This window comes from Pristiophorus japonicus, unplaced genomic scaffold (genome assembly GCF_044704955.1).
Source record: "Pristiophorus japonicus isolate sPriJap1 unplaced genomic scaffold, sPriJap1.hap1 HAP1_SCAFFOLD_112, whole genome shotgun sequence".
Taxonomy (NCBI): Eukaryota; Metazoa; Chordata; class Chondrichthyes; family Pristiophoridae; genus Pristiophorus; species Pristiophorus japonicus.
Window position 1 is genome coordinate 11938 of NW_027250777.1, and position 11841 is coordinate 23778.

An 11841-nucleotide genomic window follows, 5' to 3' on the forward strand; every position below is an offset into this window, starting at 1 on the left:
TCAAATATAAGTATTACGTTAGCTATCCGCCATTCCTCTGACACGACACATTTTTCAAACTAATCATTAAATATTTGTAATAGTGTTCCTGCTATCTCTTTGCTGAATTATTTTAAAGTGTATGGATGTAATCCATCCAGACCAGGGGTTCAATCCTCCTTTCATTTGGTTCGTTCATTTAATATTACTCCTCTTTATTTATTGCAGTTATATAATTTCCCATACATTATTCCACCATCATGTCCACCTGCCCTGTGTCCCTGGTAAATACAGAGGCAAAGTAATTATTTCATATTTTATGTAATTTTTCCTTCGCTCCATGTGATTTAATCTTGTCCATTGATTTGTGGCCCTATTCCCATCCGACATTCTTTTTTAAATGAATGTGCCTGCAGAAAGTTAGATGAGCGATTATGTTATCGGCCACCAAATAGTGGGAAGGATAAAGAGGTGTAAATTTAGATAAAATGCAGAAAGATTCAAGATCTGTCGTGATAATGTGGGACTTCAACGTAAACTGGGAAAATAACCATGCAAAGGGAAAATGCAGGGGAGGATTTCCTGAAATCTGTATTAGAACTTTCTCCATCAGTACGTTTCCAGCACGATGAGGAAGAAAGCAGTTCTGGATCTCGGAAATGGATTAAGTAGAGCATGGTTCTGTGGAGGAGCATTGAGGAAACAGTGATCACAATATCATTTGGTTTAGAGTAGTTATGGAAAAGGAGAAGGTATAATCATGTGTGAAAATACCCAACTGTTGGAGGACTAATTTTATGAGTTGAAAGGGATCCGGCCCAGGTAGATTGAAACCAAAGATTTCTCGGTAAAACAGTAAATGCACATTGGGAGACCTATAAAAGGAGATAGATCTGGTAACGACTAGACTCGTTCTCATGCAGGGTGCAGAAATAGCATGATAGCTAGCTACAGCTCGGTGGATGAATGAAGGTCAACTAAAACACAAAAACGGAAGCTTGTGATAAACTTCAGGCTCATATTTCAGTAGAGAACCAAGCAGAATACAGAATGTACAGAGAAGGACTATCAAAGGAGGAGGAAGTAGAATCAGCAGAAAAACAGGATATTCGCCCATAGTACTTATCTGAGGAAGGACACACTTGCCTTGGAGGTGGTGCAACAGAGGTTCAACAGATTGATTCCTGGGATAAGAGGGCTGTCCTATGATGAGAGATTGTGTAGAATATGCCGATTCTCTCTTGGGTTTCGAAGAATCGGAGGTGATCTCGTTGAAACGTACAATATTCTGAAGGGGATTGACAGGGTAGATGTTGAGAAGCCTGGCTAGCTCAGTCAGTAGAGCATGAGACTCTTAATCTCAGGGTTGTGGGTTTTAGCCCCATGTTAGTCGATTACTGTTCCTTAAAATTTATGTTGCTTTCACGGGAAAACATCATGAATGAACACATTATCTTCTTTTGCACAATGAAAGAAATACGAACTGAGGGAGAGTTGATAATTTAATCATCTGTTCTGTGCTCTGCATAAGAACACAAGAACCAGGAGCAGGAGTCGGCCATTTGGCCCTTCGAGTCTGCCTTCTTTTGCACTGAAACAAATTATAACCGTGAGTTTAAATTAGCAGTGCGAGATATTTACAGGGCACCTTTCAATGCTTCACAAACCCATTCCTTTCGCTACAGCCACCCGGGATCGTTTCCCGGTTTGGGAAGTAGATGTGATATCACCGCTTGTAATTGAAGTGGAGTAATTTTATTACGTCAGATGGATGTCCCAAAGCACTTCAGAGTGGTGTCAAAACAAATGAGTTTGCAATTTAAAACACTGAATGTCAGGAGTGGGATTTGAACCCACGCCTCCAGAGGAGACTGCAATCTGAACGCAGCGCCTTCGACCGCTCGGCCATCCTGACTGTTAGATGCTTCAGTTACAAGTTATTGCTCAGGAAAGTTTCGGACCGGGCGCTTGTTCAGTGTTGCTGGAAGGCCCAGTGATCGGGATATCCTCTCCCCCGGGGTTTTCCTGAGCCTGTGATCGGTGCACGTGGAGGTTTGGCCCGGGTTGGAGGTAGCTTACATCCCAGGGATGGACAATAACACTCTGAGCTCTGGAACTGGGGAAGAGCGAATAATAAATGAGCTGTTTGTGCGTTTCAAATGCAACTTCGATCTGATGGTATAAACCGATAGTGTTGTTTCACAGAATGAAAGAAATGCGAACAGGGACAATCGAAATTTCAATAACTGAACTTTAATAATGAGTAAAACTTTAACCCTTGATGAAGTTTTATCTCCGATCTGATTTTACACACTCTGTATTTGAGTAGATTAGTTTTAAAATGTTCATTGCTCATGCGACAATGTACCCTGGACTGCTTTTGTTCAATTTTATTGCAGACAAGTTTTTGCTTCACAAATAATGTTTCCGCCCAGGCTCGCAGCAGAGACCTTTCCCGTGTGAGGCAAACATGATAACCGCTACACTACGGAAACTGCTGCTTAGCTCAGTGCCCAGAGAGAAGTGTTCAGCAACAAGCTGAAATGCTCAATCCCTCTCTCTGCAAAAAGTTCCTTTCACAAACATTTCTCTGACCGGACCTGCACCAAACAACAATGTTCTCCTTTCAAAGTCATTAAACTCCCCAATTTCCACATCTGCAATGTTAAGGACAAGGACTTACAGCGCTTTGCGATCAGAAAATTGCCGGAAACCCCTGTGGTTAATGACAGAACTTTTGATGGTTGATTTCCGTACTCACCTTGTGTTATGTATTTAACCTTTGGCCACCTGTATCACACCACCACCAGAGGGCCTACCTGTTGGAGTCCCAAGGGTTACCAGCATCCATTGGTATATATAAGCACACTGGAGACATATTGAAGGAGCTAATGTCATACTTACTCATTGTTCACAGTACTCAGTTTCATTCTTTATTATGAGCGTATCAATTGGCGACGAGACAACGAACAACCACACGAAAATGGAAGTAACAGTTGGTATAACTTGATAACAGCACAGCTGGCAATGGTTGCGGAATATATTCGTGCAGCCAAAACGCACAATGACAACATGGAACTGCACGGCACAGAATCCTCAGGGAAAAACAATTAAAAGTTTTGTCCCTGAATGGGCTACGATCCACCAACCTTGCAGTTAATAGCTGAACGCCCTAATCCATTGCACCACAGAGACTGATATAGCATAAATTACAAGACATCCCTGTGATATCTTCACAGAGCACAGCACACACAGCTTCCTAACATGCAGGCTGCTCTCTCGGAACTCTCCAGAAAGAGCCTGTTCTGTTTCAAGATTAACTATACAGTTGCAGTATACAATATGTCCACATCCACAGTGTGGCGCTACAAGCATTACATGCTGACAGACATTACAATCCCAAACCAGGGTGTCAGTCAGTTAAAGCTTCAGATTGCTCTGACCGGGATGGAACTTGTTCACTCTCAGTTGTACTTTTCCCAAATAAAGGGTGGGACATTCATTGTGGATGCGTGGAAGCAGTCTGGTCCCGCACACTGCAGACACTTCCATGTCACCGCCAACCAGCTCTCCCACAACCGGTGTGATCGACCTTCCAGCCTTCCGGTGCCTTGTCTGTGACGAAGTATTCTGACTGTCCCGAAGCCGGTATCCTTTGTCATCAATAGGGTTTTAAGTTGTTTCGGTAATTTTTACCTGTTGGACAGTCGAGGCGCAAATTGTAGAGTGGAACACTTGCGTGGACTCCGGTTTTCTAGTGGTTGATTTTCCTGGTTGGGTCCATCGGTCGCAGTGGTCCAGTTGATGCCTGTTACCAAGTCAGTTGGTATTGATGTTCCACTGATTGGTTTTTTGAAGTTCTTTTCTCCGATGTCGTGATGTATCTTCCTGTGTTTTCTTGCCGTGTGCTCTCGATCTTGATCTAGTTGTTCCAAAGTAATGGTCAGAAAAATAGGTTGCTCTTGGTACGATAGGCCCCCAGTTATACTCTGAGAGGCTGCTTAATCTTCGTGCCAAATCTAACGTTTGTTTTGTTTAAGTTTTGCTGCCCATTGATTTAAGTGGTCTTCTTTGTATAAGTTTTGGCGGACTAGCTAACTGAGACTTGATTAAATGTTTTAATCTGGTGTTGATCGACTTTGGGATGGTGATACTCCTTATTTATGAACTGATGAACTCTTGTCCATTGAAATAGCACTGCTTTGGCTTCGGGAAGTCTGGGCTGAGCCAGATATTTCTATGCATGTTGAAAAGGTTTTGGAATATGGATGTGATATTTGGGTCCTGTGGGTAAGGTGGATAATGTTTCTTCCGTTGTCGATTGTTTAAATGCTAATTTTTTCTGGGAGCCTGACTATGGTTAAAGAGCTCCCCCAGACAAACTGATTAGCTACAATATCCAAACTCTAAATCCCACCCCTCTGTCACTGCAGCATTTCCCCACAGGCCCAAACGTGCCTTTTAAAATCCCAAACTTGGTTAAGACTTGTAGATTTCTTCCATATGCTTTTTAGGATCCCAAACTTTATGCTTACTCGTCCCAAATCGAATTTCCTTTTCAGTGAGTCCAAACACTGGGGGGTTTCCACGAATTTTGGAATCTACATAGGCACTCCCTCGGAATCGAGGAAGACTTGCTTCCACTCCGAAAATGAGTTCTTTGGTGGCTGAACATTCCATTACTAGAGCCACAGACCCTATCACAGGTGGGACAGATAGTCGTTGAGGGAAGGGATGGGTGGGACAGGTTTGCCGAACGCTCTTTCTGCTGTCTACACTTGATTTCTGAATGCACTCGGCGATGAGACTCGAGGTGCTCAGCGCCCTCTCGGTTGCACTTACTCCACTTAGGGTGGTCTTGGGTCAGGGACTCCTGAGTGTCAGTGGGGATGTTGCACTTTATCAGGGAGGCTTTGATTGTTTCCTTGTAGAGTTTCTGCTGCCCACCTTTGGCTCGTTTGCCATGACGGAGCTCCGAGTAGAGCACTTGCTTTGGGAGTCTATTGTCTGGCATGAGGACAATGTGGCCTGCCCAGTGGAGCTGATTGAGTGTGGTCAGTGCTTGAAAGCTGGGGATGTTAGCCTGAATAAGGTCGTTGATGTTGGTGCGTCTGTCCTCCCAGGGGATTTGTTGCATCTTGCGGAGACATCGTTGGTGATATTTCTTCAGCAAATTGAGGTGTCTACTGTACATGGTCCATGTCTCTGAGCCTTACAGGAGGGCAGGTATTACTACAGCCCTGTAGACTATGAGCTTGGTGGCAGTTTTGAGGGCCTGGTCTTCAAACACTCTTTTCCTCAAGCGGCCGAAGGCTGCACTTGCGCATGGAGGCCGTGTTGAATCTCGTCGTCGATGCCTGCTCTTGTTGATAGGAGGCTCCCGAGATATGGGAAGTGGTCCATGGTGTCCAGGGCCGCGCCGTGGATCTTGATGACTGGGGGGTAGTGCTGTGCGGTGAGGACAGGCTGGTGGAGGACCTTTGTCTTACGGATGTTTAACGTAAGGCCCATGCTTTCATAGGCTTCAGTAAATACATCGACGATGTCCTGGAGTTCAGCCTCTGTATGTGCGCGGACGCAGGCCTTGGTGAGGCCACACCTGGAATATTGTGTACAGTTTTGGTCTCCTAATCTGAGGAAGAACGTTCTTGCTATTGAGGGAGTGCAGCGAAGGTTCACCAGACTGATTCCCGGGAGGGCAGGACTGACATGTAAAGAAAGACTGGATCAACGAGACTTATATTCACTGGAATTTAGAACAATGAGAGGGGATTACACGGAAACATAAAATTCTGACGGGATTGGACAGGTTAGATGCAGGAAGTATGTTCCCGATGTTGGGGAAGTCCAGAACCAGGGGTCACAGTCTAAGGAAAAGGGGTAAGCCATTTAGGACCGAGATGAGGAAAAACTTCTTCACTCAGAGAATTCTGAACCTGTGGAATTCTCAACCACAGAAAGTTGTTGAGGCCAGTTCGTTCGATATATTCAAAAAGGAGTTAAATGTGGCAATTACGGCTAAAGGTATCAAAGGTATGGAGAGAAAGCAGGAAAGGGGTACTGAGGTGCATGATCAACCATGATCATATTGAATGGTGGTGCAGGCTCGAACGGGCCGAATGGCCTAATCCTGCACCTATTTTCTATGTTTCTATCTTTCTATGTTTCTATGCAAAGCACAGAAAAAAATGGTTGAAGTATCGACTCTGCCTCAGTTAGCATTTCTTTCATTGTGCAAAAGAAGGTGACAGATTAATTAATGATGCAATCCCGTGAAAGCAACACAAAAGTTTAACAAAAAAACATACGGTGACTGGCAGGTGAGCGCTGCTTCTGACGCCCGGTGGGAATGGGCGGGGATTTTAAAGCCCCTTGCATTGTGAAACCTTCAGATAGTCAAACATTTCCGATGTGCTGTATCGACCTCGTGGCGCAACGGTAGTGCGTCTGACCCCAGATCACGTCGAGGTCACTGTTCTTCAGGGTAATTCGGGAATTAATATTTTCTTTGCTGTTTGGCAAAAACCAGACCCTTGCTCCAAGGTCTGTCTCACTGTTTCCCCGGTGTCAGGCAGAGATGCGCCTGCTGCCCTCATTTATTTCATGTGACAGGACACAAAAGTTCAAAATCAACTTGCAGATGGCCACATACAGCATTAAATAGTCAGGATGGCCGAGCGGTCTCAGGTGCTGTGGTCAGTTTGTAGTTTTTTTTCTGGAAGCGTGGGTTCAAATCCAACTTCTTCATTCTCGTCATTGAGCAAAACTCATTGTTTGACACCACGACCAACTCCTTAAAAGTGGGATTCAGCAGTTCACCTGCTCGTTTCACATTTCTGTCTGACCAGGTGCTGAAAGTGGAGATGATTCCGCAGTGTAGCGGTTAACACCTTCGCCTCACATGCGAAAGCTCACCGGGTGGGAATATTTTCTGGAACTTTCTCCTCGTGCTCAGGGGCGAGTTTGTTCTCCTGTGAAAGGTCATAAGATCATAAACAGGTAAGGATTAGGGGCCGGAGTAGGCCATTCAGCCCCTCTAGTCTGGTCCACCTTTCAAGAAGATCCTGGCAGTTCCTCGACAGCAAGTTTAAACATCTGGGGCGGAGCCAACAGGCACCTGGCTGTAATCAACGACAAAAAGGTGTATTTTCAGAAGCCCAGCAAACTCAGTCAGGAGATCATGAGATTTTAAAACGAGCCCCACGTTGGATGATTATTTTTCATAGAATTATATAATCAGAAGTTTACAGCACGGAAGGAGGCCATTTCGGCCCATTGTGACCGTGGCGGCCAATAACAGGCTCTCCAGCCTAATCCCACTTTCCAGCTCTCGGTCCATAACCCTGCAGGTTACGGCACTTCAGGTGCACATCCAAGCACTTTTTAAATGTGGTGAGCGGTTCTGCCTCTACCACCCTTTCAAGCAGTGAGTTCCAGACCCTCACAACCCTCTGCATGAAGAATTTTCCCCTCAAATCCCCCCTACACCTTCTACCAAGACTTTAAATTTATGCCCCATGGTTGTTGACTCCTCTGCGAAGGGAAATGGGCCCATTCTATCCAATATATCACGGCCCCTCATAATTGTATACACTTCAATGATGCCTCCCCTCAGCCCACTTTGTTCCAAGAAAAACAACCCCAGCCTATCCAATCTGTCCTCATAGCTAAGATTCTCCACTCCCGATAACATCCTCGAAATCTCCTCTGTCAGTCTCCAGTGCAATCACAGTCTTCTTCCTGTAAAGTGGTGACGAGAACTGCACGCAGTACTCCAGCTGTGGCCCAACCAGTGTTTTATATTCAAGCATAATCCACCTATTCTCTTATTCTAGGCCTCGGCTAATAAAGGCCAGCATTCTGTATGTCTTCTTAACCAGCTAATCCACCTTGTCTGCTACCTTAAGGGATCTGTGGACATGCATTCCCAGGTCGCTTTGTTCCTCTACAATTCTCAATGTCCTACCATTTAATGTTTAATTTCTTTCTATTGTGTCTGTAAGCACTCAAGTAATGACTCCATGAGGCAAGGTATTGTAGTTGAACTGTGGTGACCTTAGTCCATTTATTGCAGCTCCTGAGTGAGGGTACAGGATGGTGAGCTCCGTTTTATACCTGGTTACCTGTCGTGTACAGGTGATCCCGAGGTCTCCACCAGTTGCACCCTCTGGTGGTACAGGCATAGTGTATACAGTGAGAAGGTACATCCAGTAGTCTTATGTAACTGTACATTGAGTGTACAGGGAGTATACTTATATTATACAGACACAACATCACTCTCCCCTTAGTCTTGTGCCACTGGCCTTTTCATTGTGTGCTCTGGCCCGAGACTTGAGTGCCCAAAGCTCTTGCACCTTGTCAATGCTTTGGCTTGGTTCTCTCCCTGTGGACCCCCAAGTCCTTATTACCACGACATTGGGAAATGGTCAGCATTGGATGGTTGGAGGTTGCAGTGGGGGTTGTGTGGGTTCTGGGTGTGATCCATGTGTGTCCATGGCTACATACATCCATTCCCCCGCCCCATACATCGACCCTGTGTGTGGCTCAACATCTGCATGTGCAGACCTGTACAGACAGAAAGAACAAAACAATATAGGATTAGTTACATCACTGTTTGTGTTCTGCAGTAGTGGAACAAGTACATTTTACAGGTAAGGTACATACGTGGTGTCACAGTCTTGCCCCTCGGTTGTGTAGGTGCAGGTGCGTGAAGACACTAGTTCCAGAGTAACCAGACTGTGTCCAGGTTGTCTGATGGCGGCGCTGTGTCCCCTGCCAGCTGGGTGGGCTCAGATCGCTCACCTGGCTGAGTCTCAGAGCCTTTGCCGTTGCCTCGTGGTCGGCAGAGCCACAGGAGTGTGTGGCCTCCCTGTCCACCTTTGAAGGCTGCGGTGTCTCCCTGCTGCTCTTCAGCGATAGTGGGAGCCTGGTCATCCCAGGTCCTGTTGGGAGGTCAGGAGGGTGCTATCCGCTCGCTCCCAGTACTGGCCCTGGTGGCCAGAGAGGTGGAGCCGAACGGGGGCAGGGTACCGGTAGTGGTGCCTTTGACGTCCGCTGATCACTGGCCCTGCAGCTGGTATGCTCCCTCTGTGTGTGGCCACACTCCCTGGGGTATCACATTGGTCCCGGAGGGGCAGGCTACATGGTCGCTGGACCTGGGTGCTGACGGAAGGTTGCCCTTGATTTTGTCGGCAGACATGTAAATCGCACGTCATCACTTCGTTTACTCTCACAATACATTGGTTCTGATCGCAAGTGCCCGACTTATCATGATTAGTTACATTTACCAACTTGAAATTGTCAGTTACATCTTTTACATATGTATCACCATCATCGCTATATAAACATAGAAACATAGAAACATAGAAAATAGGTGCAGGAGTAGGCCATTCGGCCCTTCTAGCCTGCAACGCCATTCAATGAGTTCATGGCTGAACAAGCAAATTCAGTACCCACTTCCTGCTTTTTTCGCCATACCCCTTGATCCCCCTGGTAGTAAGGACTTCATCTTCTCCCTTTTGAATATATTTAGTGAATTGGCCTCAACTACTTTCTGTGGTAGAGAATTCCACAGGTTCACCACTCTCTGGGTGAAGAAGTATCTCCTCATCTCGGTCCTAAATGGCTTACCCCTTATCCTTAGACTGTGACCCCTGATTCTGGACTTCCCCAACATTGGGAACATTCTTCCTGCATCCAACTTGTCAAAACCCATCAGAATTTTAAACGTTTCTATGAGGTCCCCTCTCATCCTTCTAAACTCCAGTGAATACAAGCCTAGTTGATCCAGTCTTTCTTGATAGGTCAGTCCCACCATCCCGGGAATCAGTCTGGTGAACCTTCGCTGCACTCCCACAACAGCAAAAATGTCCTTCCTCAAGTTAGGAGACCAAAACTGTACACAATACTCCAGGTATGGCCTCACCAAGGCCCTGTACAACTGCAGCAACACCTCCCTGCCCTTGTACTCAAATACCCTCGCTCTGAAGGCCAACATGCCATTTGCTTTCTTAACCGCCTGCTGTACCTGCATGCCAACCTTCAATGACTGATGTACCATGACACCCAGGTCTCGTTGCACCGCCCCTTTTCCTAATCTGTCACCATTCAGATAATAGTCTGTCTCTCTGTTTTTACCACCAAAGTGGATAACCTCACATTTATCCACATTATACTTCATCTGCCATGCATTTGCCCACTCAAGAGTGGAACTGTCCCTTTAATTGTGATGGGTTGCCGGTCTCCTTTTAGAGGGTCTTGCAAACTTTACCCCAATCCGGTTCGCCGCTCGGCATCACGTGTTGCTCCCATTTGGTCTGGCTGCCGCCATCTTGACTTCAGGCGCTTCACCTCGTGGTTTGGACGCCATCTTCTTTCTCTCCATGGGGTAGGCTGCGGTGATCCTTTTCTCCCCAGGTTCTGCCACGGAAGCCGGGAAGTTACCTTCTGCGTGAATTTTCTTCTCTGGAGTCCTGCCACTGGAGCCTGGAAGGTGAGGTCTGGTTGTTTGGGCTGGATCATCTCGCCGTTGGGTTGCGCGGTCTGTGTCGTCGCCTCACAGTCGAGTTGGGCGGTTGGTTTTTCAGGTGTTGTGCTGGATCCAACTTCGGGGCCATGGAGGACGTCGATCGCTGGAGGTTGGATCATTTCCCAGCTCCAATTGATCTTTTTCTTCCACCTTCTTCCTAATAGCTTTGGACCATCCCCAGCAATGATCCACAAAGGTAACCTGTGCATCTCGCCGCCATGGGACACCTGGACATCCACGCTGCCAACGACTGGGATGTATCGTTTGTGTAGGTGAGCAGTTTCACTTCGATCGGGATCATTTTAGGTCGTTCGATTGGATTGTCCCCGAGTTTCTCAAAGGCTGCCTGATTCATCAGTGACTGGCTCGTCCCTGTGTCCACCTCCATCGTGACTGGAACATAGTTGACTTCAACTTCCATTTTCACCGGGGAACTCTCGGTGGTGCAGGAAAACACTCCGTACACCTCATCGGCGCTGGACTCCGGATGATTGGCCAACTCTTCATCGACTCGGTGAGTACGATTTCTCTTGCATATTCGCTGGAGGTGGCCCTTCATGTTACAGCCTTTGCAAGTATAGTCTTTATAGCGGCACTGGTGGGCCCTGTGATTTCCTCCACAGCGCCAGCATGGTGTTGGCCGGTTGTCCCGTTGGCCCCATGTGGTGGACTCAGGATTGCGGGACTCAGGGTTCTCTTCTCTCTTCCCTGAGAGAGACTGCTAGCAGCAGCCCTGCCTCTAAAAGGCACCAGTCGGTTCACAGTACTTGCCGGGTTAGAGTCCTGGGGGTGAGACATCCACTTGGAGATGCAGGCCGAGATCATGAATGCCTGGCTCACGTTAATTGCCTTCTGTATGGTGACCGTGGTGTCCGCAGTGAGCAGCCTGTGGAGAAGGCCCTCGTGGCCGATTCCAATAACAAAGATGTCCCTTAGTGCTTTGGTGAGGTGATCGCTAAAATCACATGGTGCAGCCAATCGTCTCAGGTCTGCAGCATATTTTGCGATTTCTTGGCCTTCAGGCCACCGGTGGGGAGAGAACCGGTGTCTGGCTGTGAGGATGCTCTCTTTAGGTTTGAGCTGTTCCTGTACCAGCATTCTGAGCTCCACATATGTTGTTGTCTTCTCTGGGGCTAGCATGTCCCTGACAAGGCCAGAGACGGTGGGCCCACAACTGCTGAGCAGGATAGCTCAGCGCTTATCAGCCAGCGAGGTCGGGTCGTCTCCCGCCAGGTCGTTCGCAATAAAGAAGTGTTCCAGCCTTTCCACAAAGGCCTCCCAATCTTCCCCATCGGCGAATTGTTCAAACGTGCCAAGGTTAGCCATTGTCGCCT

The 11841-nt window shown here is 47.1% G+C and overlaps 1 non-coding gene across 1 annotated transcript; it reads right to left on the reverse strand.

Moving 5' to 3' along the window:
- Nucleotides 1-1811: 1811 nt before the first annotated feature.
- On the reverse strand, nucleotides 1812-1894 carry trnal-cag (transfer RNA leucine (anticodon CAG)). The gene has a single exon. It is a non-coding gene; the product is annotated as a tRNA-Leu (tRNA).
- Between the last annotated feature and the right edge of the window lie 9947 nt (nucleotides 1895-11841).